General features: G+C 43.1%; 1 protein-coding gene across 1 annotated transcript in view; it reads left to right on the forward strand.

Moving 5' to 3' along the window:
• Positions 1 to 14,471, forward strand: part of LOC126124802 (solute carrier organic anion transporter family member 74D-like) — a 241,642-nt gene that overhangs the window by 166,501 nt on the left and 60,670 nt on the right. The gene's annotated exons all lie outside the window — the stretch shown is intronic.

Consider the following 14,471-nt stretch of genomic DNA (forward strand, 5'->3'; position numbering starts at 1 on the left):
GCCTGCCTGGCCAGGCTAGAAGCGAAATACGCACTCGTCTGGTCACGCACTCTTTCTTTAACCCCTTAGGGAAGCATGTGTTATTCATGAAGTACTTTAATTTAGCAACGACAAAACAGCGAAATAATTTTACGTATCAGTAAATGGATTATGATTATTACCAGGAAAAAACATTACAATGATTATACCGTAGGGTATTAACGTGGGCTACAACCAGATTATTATTCAGATCACATAGAAATGTATTCTGAATCGTGATCTGACAAGAGTTGTTGCTGAAGATAATATATGCACAAGAGGCAGTGCAAGCAGAGAGTTCATACGCAGTAATGAATGTGAAAAAAAGGCATTGAAATACTTGGCAGATTTGTGCAGTATTGATGCAGGTAACAGGACTAAGTGTCCGTCCCAAGCAAACTGCTGTAATAACTTTCACAAGGAACCATATCTTAAGTTTCTCGGCGAGGGGTAATGAAGTATCATGAGATAACCCTAGATGCTGTCATTGATATCTCACGTGAGGAATTTATGCTCCAAGGCGAAAGATTTTTTATGACCTCTAGAAGAGTCTGTCGAAAAAACTATGGTTTAAAGCCCAGGAGCAAGTCCCAGATGTAGGCTGCTGTAGAAAGACCTATGGTAATTTGTGGGATTACAGTGTGATGGAACAAAGTAGCCGCTAAGTAGCTTGGCAAGGTGCAGATATTGGTCTGTTTAGCCATAATAGGCGGTATTAGCAGCTGTGAGGTGACGGGTGAGTTGTGGTGCCCTGAAAATATTCTAAGTTTGGAGTTGCGTGGCCGCGCTGGGGCCTCTCGGCGGGCATCGGCTCGTCGGCGGCCGCATGGTGGCGAACGTTAGCCGGGGTCCAGGCCGACCGCGTGGCTGGGAATTCCGTGGTGATGCTGTGTCGATGTAGGAGACATGCCGGGAGTGCCAAAGATGGCGGACTTTCACAGTTCGTATAGAAATTAATAGTAGCCAGATGAATCGTGATACCTCAAAAAGAAACGTGTACATTACCGTTATTTGCACGACGATTCTGTTGGTGTAATCAGATTTCCAATATCTTTATTAGTTTAAAGTTTAGTATCTCACAATAAATTATACAAGTAACACCCAGAAATGAATTTCCAAAATCTAAACTGTTCATCCCATTTCGTTGGTCGACATGTCTTTAGAAAGCTATTAGTGTAAACCTAAATTGTTATAAATTACAGGCATGTAAATTGAATAGTACACAAGTTATTGGAGGTCGAAGTGGCCAATTACTATTAATCGTGTCAGGCCATAAGTACTCCACAGTTACACGAAAAAACGGTAGCAGCATGCTTATAAATATATTTATTCATCTATTTCTTTGTTTATATCCGATATATATTATTCATGAAAAAATTGGTCAATTATTTACTGTGTTTTAGAAAGCACAGACACACTAGGCTACTGGCATAATGCTGTTGTATTCCTTTGATATAATTTTATTTAATTTGTTTATGTATTTAATGATGTGTATTAGAGCGTTTTTATGGCCCAGCCATAGGAATATTTATTTAATTTCAAGTTATTTAAATGTAAATCCAGTATTTCGAATGTGTTTCATTATGTTTGAGAGTGTGCGTTTGCTTGAAGACATGGCGGGAGCGCTCTAGCCAATCACAGCGCTCGTGAATGGGGAGACTGGGTGGAAGTGGAAAAAGAGTACGGGAGCGGCATTTCTGAACAGTGTGGCGCGAGGGACAGTAGCACACGACGGGAGACGGTCATGGACAGCACGGAGCGACGGACGCACAGTTGCGGGGAAGACTGGGAGAGTAGAGCAGTTTGCATGTGGTCACGGGAGATGGAAGTATTTCGTAGTTCCGACTTCTGCACTTGTGAGATTTCTGTGGCTTCTGTAGTTAAGACGTACTATGTGTTTAGAAGTGAATATCCCACGAGCTATGTTGTTCTTCATAACTAATTACCTGAAGTAGGAATCTATTGTTTCCCTGTTATTCAACATACATTTTATTTAATTGCTGGACTATCGACACCAATAAGTGTTTTGCAGTTACAAAGGGCATTCTTAAAGGTACTTCTGGTACCAGCAGAATTTATTTAATTGTAATCTATCGTTTATAAATTTATATTTTACATTCATAATTCGCAATTGCCGACTCATAGGAACCTTCGACCATATGCTTCATGTGTGTATTCATATTGCATACTGTAGACTCAGCAGTATTTGGCTTGTAATGCGGCAACTACGTATCCCAGCCCCTAGACAACGAAACCAGCCATAACTTTTTAATATTTCAGCTCTGAGTCAGAGGGTAGGTAGTTGAGGGCTACCATCACACTTCATTTAATTTGAAAGCCCGCACAGCACGTCCATTGCTGGGATGGATAGCACGCCGGGCATATTCCCGTTACATCTCTAGATTACAATGGAGGCAGCGGCAGGGGCATACTGGCGAAAAACTGGAAATAACTGGATGCCTTTAGGATATCCAGAATCCCACATCAATATTGGGAATGTGGTAAATATAGGAATGGTCTGGAAAATTGCCAGCTGACCATTTAATAATTTTCGGCTGCTTCAGCTAACCTTCCAGTATAACAATTGGGAAGAAGCGAATAGTGAGAGGATGAGCCACGAAACTGTGCAGGAGACATAGTACACAAGGATCGAAAACAGACGAAGGCGCTGGTACCGGCATTTACCGTATACAGCCTAGATTAGAGATAGCAATCTTCCTAGAGAAGATGGCCATGGCATTCCGTGCGGAAATACTGGCTATCAGTGTGTCCGCGGTGGAGAATTTTCATAAACGCTAAAAAGACGTAGCTTCTAAATCTATTCAGATAGCCAGCGTCTCTGAAATCAGTTTCATCCCTGAAACGTCATAAATGATCGTTGTAGAATTGTAAAAATTTTCTGGCGCCCCTGGCAGGAAGTACCAACTTCTAGAAAGGTTCCAGTAGCGGAAGCACGAAATTGCAAGTACTCCACCACGGTTTCCGTCTGTAGGTGAATATTAATCTCAGCAACTACTGTAGATATTTTGATGTGGCTTTCAATGGCAGATAGACCGATTCACAATGTAGGTTTGTGTACACAGTTTCTTACTGGAAAGTAATAATGAATGTATAATACACGTATTGCTAACTATTACATATTTAAATGATGTTTTGAGTGACGTGTCGTGCCAATGATGGAATCTAGAGATTAGCATATACACAGGAGATAGTACCTGGCAGGGAGAGCAATAAGCAGCCGCCGAAACTGCAGACAGCAGGGAAGCTTGACAAAAATCATTGCCGGTCTGGCGGTCTAGCGGTAAATTGCTTCTTAACCTAAAGTCGGTCGTATTCCACATTAAACTATAGTTCTCTTTCCGGTACTTGGGTATGTGGAGTGGGTTATGTACACATATATCGCCGAAGTGACGCCCAGTTGAAAGACTTGCAACGAATCATTGAGGCATATGAAATCACTTATACCAGAATCTGTACATCAGTACGTACGGTAATTTCTTCCTTTATGTTGTTTTAATTGTGGTCCTCAGTCCAAAGACTGGCTTGATGCAGCTACAATATCTGGTGGAAGCCTCTTCATCTCCAAATATCTACTGCAACCTACATCGTTCTGAATCTGCTTAATGTATTCATCTCTTGGCCTCACTGTATAATTTTTACCCAACGGTTCCCTCCAATACTAAATACGTGATCCCTTGATGGCTCAGAACATGTCCTATCAATCGGTCCCTTCTCCATTTTGCACTTCCTGTCGATCTCATTTTGAGACGTTTGTACTCCTTTTCGCCTGCTTCATTTACTGCATTTTTATATTTTCTCCTTTCATCAATTAAATTAAATCTCTGTTGTGTTACCTATTATACATATTATAAATTAAAGTGCCCTGCCACCGTTTCTTTCTGTATGTCAAGGCTAATCTGAGGAACTAATGTACCAATTTTGGTACGGTCTTCACTAACAGGCTGATTCAGGTGCAGGGTTTACGTATATAACTTATTACCGCTACAACAGAGAAGTGACCGGCCGTATACACTTAGTGTCATCCGTGCAGAGCTGGGGCTGTTCGCTAGTGTGAAATAATTTCGTCGATCAGCTTTGAGCTGACGAAATTGTGTAGTCAGCCGTCAGCCCTCGTGGGGTTGAGGTGGCAATGTATGGGGCCGTGTACGACAAATATGGTGTTGATCCTTGGCAGCTGATGATCCTTCGTGATCAACAGAGTTACTTTCCAAATACGGAAAGACTACAATAATGTGCATTCTCGTGTACAGGCGTGGAATTCCGTTTAGTCCCTTTCTGTCTTTCTAGGCAACTGTTGCTATTTTTAGTGAGAGTGGGAGTGCTGATTAGGAAGTAGCATATTGAACCAGAGCCTGGAACCATTGGGTAGCTGGAGGTACTGTTCACAGAACGAAGCGAATAAATTCCATGCGTCTCCGTGGAAATATTAGCGTGGTATTTTTGCATATCTTTTCACCCGTTGTTGTTGTTGTGGTCTTCAATCCTGGGACTGGTTTGATGCAGCTCTCCATGCTGCTCTATCCTGTGCAAGCTGCTTCATCTCCCAGAACGTACTGCAGCCTACATCCTTCTGACTCCGCCTAGTGTATACATCTCTTGGTCTCCTACGATTTTTACCCTCCACGCTTACCTCCAATACTAAATTGGTGATCCCTTGATGCTTCAGAACATGTCCTACTAACCCGTCCCGTCTTCTAGTCGAGTTGTGCCACAAACTCCTCTTCTCCCCAATTCTATTCAATACCTCCTCATTAGTTATGTGATCTACCCATCTAACCTTCAGCATTCTTCTGTAGCACCACATTTCGAAACCTTCTATTCTCTTCTTGCCCAAACTATTTATCGTCCATGTTTCACTTCCATACATGGCTACACTCCATATAAATACTCTCAGAAACGACTTCCTGACACTTAAATCTATACTCGATGTTAACAAATTTCTCTTCTTCAGAAACGCTTTCCTTGCTATTGCCAGTCTACATTTTATATCCTCTCTACTTCGACCATCATCAGTTATTTTGCTCCCCAAATAGCAAAACTCCTTTATTACGTTGTCTCCTTTCCTAATCTAATTCCCTCAGCATCACCCGACTTAATTCGACTACATTCCATTATTCTCGTTTTGCTTTTGTTGATGTTCATCTTATATCCTCCTTTCAAGACACTGTCCATTCCGTTCAACTGCTCTTCCAAGTCCGTCGCTGTCTCTGACAGAATTACATTGTCATCGGCGAACCTTAAAGTTTTTATATCTTCTCCATGGATTTTAATACCTACTCCGAATTTTTCTTTTGTTTCCTTTATTGCTTGCTCAATATACAGATTTCACCTATTGACGTTGAACTGTGTTCCTGTTTTGTTGTTGTGGAGGTTATCGGCAGACATTGCTAAGGCCGGCCGTGGTGGCCGATCGGTTCTAGGCGCTTCAGTCCGGAACCGCGCGACTGCTACGGTCTCAGGTTCGAATCCTGCCTCGGGCATGGATGTGTGTGATGTCCTTAGGTTAGTTAGGTTTAAGTAGTTCTAAGTTCTAGGGGACTGACGACCTCAGATGTTAAGTCCCATAGTGCTCAGAGCTTTTTTTTGACATTGCTAAGAAACAGTTGCAGATGGTGTGTGACCTGTCAGAGGTGTACATACTCGACTGCAGTGGTCAGATCTCGGAATCAGCCAGAGAGAAGCTAGACAGTTACAGTTCTTTAATTACTTTGGAGGACTGAGAAGCTTAAACCTGTGTCCCTGGTCAAAGTGAGGCTGCAGACTACTATTTAGATTAATTTTAAACGAATAGCAGTGCAGAAAATTAATCTGCATCCACCATTAAACGTTTCCGAGTAAATTTGAGGTGCAATATGACGCTTGATTGGTCTCGCACGATGCCCAGTGCTGAGAGTACGTGTATCCTGTCTGCAGTAGCAAGTGGGAATTCGCTTTACGCCACGGATGCTCTGACGATGGACGCTGTGTACGACACAGGCATTAGCAAGAAAGCAGCAGCTCAGGTGAGATGCCTAGAACGAGCTGGTCGTGATGAGTGATCAGCGCCGGTCTGCATACCGAAATGGTGCGTTTTATGAATATAATCCACGAAAGACTGCACGAGGAGCCGTGGTTAGTAACAACACGTGGCCAATGTCATCTTTACTTACCGTTCCATTTGTGACTCTGCTGCATAACACTTGACACTTTGCTACCTATGTGAGACGAGAACCGGATAAGCAGGCTACAGGCAGTCCTAGTTAGTGATAAACTACCCTATATGTTGACAAAAATTTCAGACAGCTTTGCAACAAAATTAGTGTCGCAACCAGATAGCGCCGTTTTACTCCAACAACAGCATAGCCTACTTATTAATCAATAGCAAAGACGATCAGACACCTTTGGTACAGAGAAGCATGTATACCACCTACAAGCACTGTAGCAAAGTATTTGTTGGTCAGTCAGCTAGATCTTTGGCAATTTGGTTATCGCAACATGAGAGAAGTTGGAGACGAGGGAAGACACATTCAAGCTTCGTGGAACGTCTTTTAATGCGAAATCACCCATATATGTACACTCTAACGCCCTACATACAGTTAATAAAGGAATATGACATTATTGAAAATGCACTGATGAAAAAAAACGCAACACTAATAAGGAGATGCGTGACGTAAATGAAAGTTCTACATCTGAAAAATGATGGCTATTCAATTTCGCGCCAGTTTATAAGAATGTCGCTAGTAGTGCCACTGCGAGGATGCAAATCAGGTTTGCTTTAGATTCATGCTGTAACGGTCATGAGCGCGAGTTACCTTTGAGACTGGACGTGGTGAGTTGATGTTAGTCAGGAACACCTTTAAGGCAACAAAGACGCCATTATCAGCACCTCACTGAGGTTGAACGAGGTCGTGTAATAGGGCTATGAGAAGCTGGATGTTCGTTATGCGATATTGCAGAAAGACTTGGCAGGAACGTAGCCACTGTACATGACTGTTAGCAACGGTGGTCACGAGAGTGTACGGTCGCAAGAAGGTCGGATTCCGGACGGTTACGTGGCACTACCGAGAGGGAAGGCCACCATGTTCGCGTATGGATCCATTGCATTGTACTGCTTCTGCAGCAGCAATTTGAGCAGCAGTTGACAGCACAGTGACACAATGAACTGTTACAAATTCGGTTACTTCAAGGACAGTTCCGAGCCAGACTCCCTGTAGCGTGCTTTCCACTCACGTCAAACCACCGCCATTTCAGACTTCAGTGGTGACGAGAGCTCATTGGAGGGCAGGGTAGAGGTGTGTTGTGTTTTCTGATGAAAGCTGGTTCTGCTTCGGTTCTAGTGATGGCCATGCGTTGGTTAGAAAGAGGCTAGTTCAGGGCCTGCAACCACCTTGTCTGCATACTAGACACACTGGACCTACACCTGGTCTGGACTGCGATGTCATATGACAGCAGGAGCACTCTCATGGTTATTCGACGCACCATGACTGGAAAGGTGTACGTCGAAATAAATCTCGAGTGAACAGCCTGGTATGAGTGTGCAATACGCCTGGAGAAATTGAAGAGTCACATCACATACCTCTACGGGGAGGAGATGTATTGAAGCATGAAAAGGATCGACAAGCTGCGTCATCGGAGAAGTCGTCTACTGAGATCTTTTGTTTTTCTTATGAAGTGCCGAGAAGAACGTGTGGTACCGAATTTTGCTAAGGTCAAGCATCACATCGACTCAGCGGCGGCCAGAAGAACCAAGAAACGTGCCAGCCTAGCTTTGGTACGAGAGAGAGTTCGCTTCACGCGGTGGCGCTTGGTCAAAAAAATGGCTCTGAGCACTATGCGACTAAACTTCTAAGGTCATCAGTCGCCTAGAACGTAGAACTAATTAAACCTAACTAACCTAAGGACATCACACACATCCATGCCCGAGGCAGGATTCGAACCTGCGACCGCAGCGGTCGCGGCGCTTGGACACTACCAACAAAGAACTCCTACAGTTACATCTACAACTGGCCAACCGGATCAACCCCTGGGCGTGGGAATTGGTTGATGGTGTCACATGGGCCACTGCGGACTCAACCCAGAGGAAGTCAGCCGAACGACAGGCATCCAAGTTTGAACGTATATCGGAGAAACAACCTTCCGATGGCAGCGGAAAGACCATCAGCAATCTCTCTAACAAGGAACTGGATGATGACGCTATTTCCGTTCTTAAAAAAGGATTGAATTTCGCTCCGACTCCTAAAGATGTACCCATTGCTGACATCATTAGCACAGTGGAACAAACAGCTGCTCGACTACCACCTGAAGCTGCGGAAGAAGTTCGTCGCGAAACCTGCAGAGCTCTAACCAAAACAAAGCTGATGAAACCGAACATCTCCTACAGGGAGAGGACCGCCATACGGGAGCTAAGAGAAGATCCAGACATAGTAATATTACCTGCAGACAAGAGCAACGCAACAGTGATCCTACCCCGACAGGATTATGCTGAGAAGATGCGGGGCCTACTTGGTGACAGCGCATACCACACCGGTCGTACCAAGAGGGTAGAGAGGGAGACTCTGGCGCTTCTCAAAGATTCCAGCTTCCCTGACTAGATTACCAAGAAGCTACGCCCGAGGGCTGCTGTTCCTCCTAGACTTTACGGACTGCCGAAGGTGCACAAGGAATCGATACCGTTACGTCCCATTGTGAGTAATATTGGTGCCCCAACGTACCTTCTCGCCAAGCACCTCAAACAACTGCTTAGCCCTTACGTTGGGAGATGTACACACCATATCCGTAACTCCGTGGATTTCCTGGGACGCATCAACAACCTTGCGCTTAAGGAATCTGACATACTGGTGAGCTTCGACGTGGTATCTCTATTCACTAAAGTTCCGTTACAAGAATCCTTGGAACTCATCAGCCATGAATTTGACGAAGAGACCACCAACCTTTTCAGACATGTTCTGACATCAAGTTACTTCTTCTTTGACGGTGAATACTACGAGCAGACAGAAGGAGTATCCATGGGGAGTCCACTCTCACCCGTTGTCGCAAATATGTACATGGAACATTTCGAGGAGGAAGCTCTTGCATCACCACATCTAAAACCCATCTGTTTCTTTAGATATGTGGATGATACCTTCGTTATCTGGCCACATGGAAGAGATAAACTGGCAGACTTCCTCAATCATCTCAACTGCAGACACGAAAATATTAAGTTCACCATGGAGATCGAAACGGATGGGATGCTCCCTTTCCTAGATATTTTGATTAGAAGACGAGCTGACGGCATTTTGGGCCACAGGGTATATAGGAAGAAGACGCATACCGATTTGTACCTACATGCGGATAGCTGCCACCACTCGGCACAAAAGAATGGCGTGTTCAAAACTCTTGTACACAGAGCTCACACCATATCCGACAGTGACAGTCTCCAACAAGAATTGGACCATCTGAAGACCGTATTTCGGAGGAACGGTTACCAGGAAGGGCAAATTCGGAAGGCTGTACATCCCACACCTGCAGCACCGGTGGAAACTGAGGATGAACCTCAGGAGGAGGCGGCCTTGGCTATTATTCCGTTTTGTGGGGCCTTATCCGGAAAAATTGGACGCATGTTACGTAACCACCAAGTGAAAACCATCTTCCGTCCTCCAAGCAATACCAAGACCCTTCTTGGTAGTGTCAAGGACAACCTTGGTCTACGTAAATGAGAGGTTTATCGGATACCTTGCCAATGCGGTAGTGTATACATAGAACAGACCATTCGTACCACTGAGGACCGATGGCGAGAACATCAACGGCACACTAGACTGCAACAGCCCAGTAAGTCGGCAATCGCTGAGCAATGCTGTCGGAACTCCACAGCATGGATTATGACCAAACCAAAGTCTTGACACAGACTTCCAAATACTGGGACTGTGTCATCAAAGAAGCCATATAGATCAGAGTAAGGGAGCCACAACTAAATCGTGACAGCGGTTACATCCTTAGCAAGGCGTGGAAACCCGCGATTAGCCGGATTAAGAAGAAAAAGGATGTTTCCCAGAGTGTACCGACTTCGGGGAGGAGGGAAGAATAACGAGAGCGGTGCCGGAAGACCCTCCTGAACGAGAAGAGCTAGGGCGCAGCGCCCAGGCGGTGGGAGAACGGACGCTGCACCTGGACCGCGCCCGGGGCGCTGGCCGCACCGACTCATAGGAAGCGCCTGAGAGAGGAGCGGGAGGGGGATTGTCCTATATATACGTGGCGCTGGCCCACCGACGGTCAGTACATCAGCGCACCTGATGATGGCAACGTGGTCGATTGCCGAAATATTACAAGTGTCCTATGCACACTCATACCACGCTGTTCACCCGAGATTTATTTCGTCATAAAATACGCCTGGAGAATTTGAAGAATCACAAGGTGTACTTCAATCTTGTGATTCGACTTGTTGTGCTGCCATTCACGAACAGCTTTCCAGGGATGCTTTCCAACAGAATAACGCTCGGCCACATACCGCTGTAGTAACCCAGCATGCTCTACAGAGTGTCGACATGTTGCCTTGGCACACTCGATTACCAGATCTGTCTCCAGTCGAGCATATAAGGAATATCATCGGACTACAAATCCAGCGTCATCCACAAACAGCATTAACTGTCACCGTGTTGACCGGCCAATTGCAACAAGCATAATATTCCATTCCTCAAACAGACATGCAGCACCTGTATGACACAGTGCAGACACGTTTTCACGTTCGCATTCAACATTCTGGCGGCTACACCCGTTCTTTATGTACCAGCATTTCACATTTCTAGTGCCTTATCTCGCTCTTATATTAACCCGTGACCTTGCTATGTTAATCATTTAAATAGATTACCTAGACAAATATATTCCTGAAATTTCATTACTGTACACTATTTTCAGGTGTTGCGATTTTTTTCCGTCAGTGCACTTGGAAGCGAGCTTACTTTCAAATGACGTAATACATTTCCTTTATTAATTCAATCAAGTAAAGTGTCAGTCATGCAAATATCAGATTAAAATAATAAATTCAATTTTACTTTTCATATTTTCTTAAATATAACGAATTCCACGTAAGGAAAAAACATATTTTTCATTTTACGTTAAGCTTTGCGGGCTTTCAAATAGAAATATGTGATGAACGACCTACAACTACGTACTCTCTGACTCAGAGTTGAAATATTGAAAGTTTTAGCTGGTTTCGTTGTCTATTGGCTGGGTTACGTAGTTGCCGCATTACAAGCCAAATGCTGAGTCTACAGTATACAATATGAATATACACATGAATCGAATGGTCGAAGGTTCCTATCACTCGGCAATTGCGAATTTTGAACGTAATATGGACATTTATAAATTAAAGATATCAATTAAATAAATTCTGCAGGTACTATTCTAACGACTTTAAATGATGAGTGCGATAGCAGAAGTACCTTCAAGAATGCCCTTTATTACTGTAAAACACTTATTGGTGTCATTGGTCCAGCAATTAAATAAAATAACAGGGAAACAATAGATTTTTACTTCACGTAATTAGTTATGAACAACAACATAGCTCGCGAGATATTCACTTCTACTCGCACACTACATCTTCACTTCAGAAGCCATGGAAATCTCACAAGAACACAAGTCGGATCTACGAAATATTTCTATCTCCCGCGACCACGCGCAAACTTCCCCACTCTCCAAGTCTTTCCCACGACCGTGCGTCTGTCGCGGCGTACTGTCCCGGACACTCTCATGTCCTCTCCCGCACTGTCTAGAACGCCCCTGTCCTCTCTCGAAACGATCCTCCTCCCCACCTCCATGTAGTCTCTCCATGTGTCCTTTTTGCAACGATCACTGTGATTGGCTAGAGAGCTCCCGCCCTGTCTCCAAGCCAACGCACACTCACAAACATGATGAAAACACATTCTAAATACTGGATTTACATTTAAATAACTTGAAATTAAATAAATATCCCTAGGGCTGGACCATGAACACGCTCTAACACACATTATTAAGTACACAAACAAATCAAATAAACATATCTTAAAGGAACAGCAAGCAAAAGATGGGCCAGTAGCCTAATGTTTCTGTGCTTTCTAAAACACAGTAAATATTTAACCAATTTCTTCACCAACAATATATATCGGATGTAAACAAAGACCTAGATGAATGAGTATATTTATAAGCATGCTGCTGCCGTTTTTTCGTGTAACTGTGGAGTACGTATGGCCTCACACGATTAATAGTAATCGCCACTTTCACCGCCAATAGCTCATGTACTATTCAAGGTAGATACATGTAATTCATACAAATATAGGTTTATACTACCAGCTTTCTAAAGACACATATATCGTCAAAATCGGATGAACCGTTTCGATTTTTGAAATTCGTTTCTGGGTGTTACTTGTATAATTTACAGAGACTAAACTTTAAACTAATAAAGATACTGAAAATCTGATGACACCATCACAATCGTATGGTAATGTACAAGTTTATTTTTAAGGTATCATGATTCCTCCGGCTATTATTAATTTCTACATGAGCTGTGTAATGTCTGCGATTATGGTTTCACAAAGTCTGCCATCTTTGGCACTCCGCGGCATACAAATCTCCTTCTTCGACACAAAGCCCATTCCTTGACACAGCGTCAACGATGAGTTCCCAGCCACGCGGTCGGCCTGGACCACACGCTGTGGCTGCCCCTCTTGCTCCGGCTAATCTTCGGCACCACGCGGTCGCTGACGAGCCCCGGCTTGCCGAGCGGCCACGCCAACTCCGAACTTCGAATATTTTCAGGGCGCCACAACTCAACCGTTACCTAACGGCTTAAACGTTTATTCATACCATAAAAAGGTATTACATTCCTTCGTAAATACTCATTGTTTGCAAAAACAGACATAATGTCTGATGGGATAACAGCAATCAGTGATTTTATAATGTTACTTATAATCCGTTTTGATTGCAATCTTTTTATTATTCATATGACCGGTTTCGGTTCATTCAGAACCATCTTCAGATCTGATATTTCAGTTACAGGAGTAACCCGTCCAAATCCAGCAACTTTCACATGCTGCGTGGTTTTTTTTTATGTGACGCAGCATGTGAAAGTTACTGGATTTGGACGGGTTACTCCTGTAACTGAAATATCAGATCTGAAGATGGTTCTGAATGAACCGAAACCGGTCATATGAAAAATTAAAAAAACAAAAAATTGCAATCAAGACTGATTAGAAGTAACAATACTCATTGTCTTTATTTTACTCATTTTTATTTATTTATTTATTGTCCCGTGGGACCAAACTAAGGAGAAGTCTCCATGATCATGGAACGAGTCAATACATGAAATTATAACACGGTAGTAGAAACAGATAAAACTAAATATAAGTAACATATTCAGGCGATGATTCGTAAGTTTAAATAAAGAAAATCAACAATGTAACATTGGGATTTTCTTAATTTTTCAGCTTTTCCAGGAGCTCCTCGACAGAATAGAAGGAGTGAGCCATGAGGAAACTCTTCAGTTTACACTTAAAAGTGTTTGGGCTACTGCTAAGATTTTTGAGTTCTTGTGGTAGCTTATTGAAAATGGATGCAGTAGAATACTGCACTCCTTTCTGCACAAGAGTCAGGGAAGTGCATTCCACATGCAGATTTGATTTCTGTCTAGTATTAACTGAGTGAAAGCTGCTAACTCTTGGGAATAAGCTAATATTGCTAACAACAAACGACATTAAAGAAAATAAATACTGTGAGGGCAATGTCAGAATTCCCAGACTGTTGAATAGGGGTCGACAAGAGGTTCTCTAACTTATACCACGCATAGCTCGAACAGCCCGTTTTTTAGCCAAAAATACCCTTTTTGAATCAGAAGAATTACCCCAAAAAATAATACCATGTGACATAAGCGTATGAAAATATGCGAAGTAGACTACTTTTCGTGTTGAACTATCACTTATTTCAGATACTGTCTCGCTTACAATTTGCCCATTCTGTCTAATCAAAATATCGGTTCTTGTTGAATTGTGAGTTAGAAACTGTAAAAACTGAGTCTTACTGTAATTTAGCATCAAATTATTTTCCACAAGCCACGAACTTATTTCATGAACTACATTATTTGATATTGTTTCAATATTACACACAAGATCCTTCACTACCAAGCTAGTGTCATCAGAAACAGAAATATTTTTGAATCACCTGTAATACTAGAAGGCATATCATTTATATAAATAAGAAACAGCAGTGGCCCCAGCACCGACCCTTGGGGAACGCCCCACTTAACAGTGCCCCATTGGGACTGAACATCACTACCACTCTCAATATTGCGGAGAATTACCTTCTGCTTTCTGTTCTTAAAGTAAGAGGCGAACCAATTGTAAGCTACTCCCCTTACTCCATAATGGTCCAAATTCTGCAGTAATAATATTTTGTGGTCAACACAGTCAAAAGCCTTCGTTAAATCAAATCTCATCATTTTATGCATC

Source organism: Schistocerca cancellata, chromosome 1, assembly GCF_023864275.1.
Source record: "Schistocerca cancellata isolate TAMUIC-IGC-003103 chromosome 1, iqSchCanc2.1, whole genome shotgun sequence".
Classification (NCBI taxonomy): Eukaryota; Metazoa; Arthropoda; class Insecta; order Orthoptera; family Acrididae; genus Schistocerca; species Schistocerca cancellata.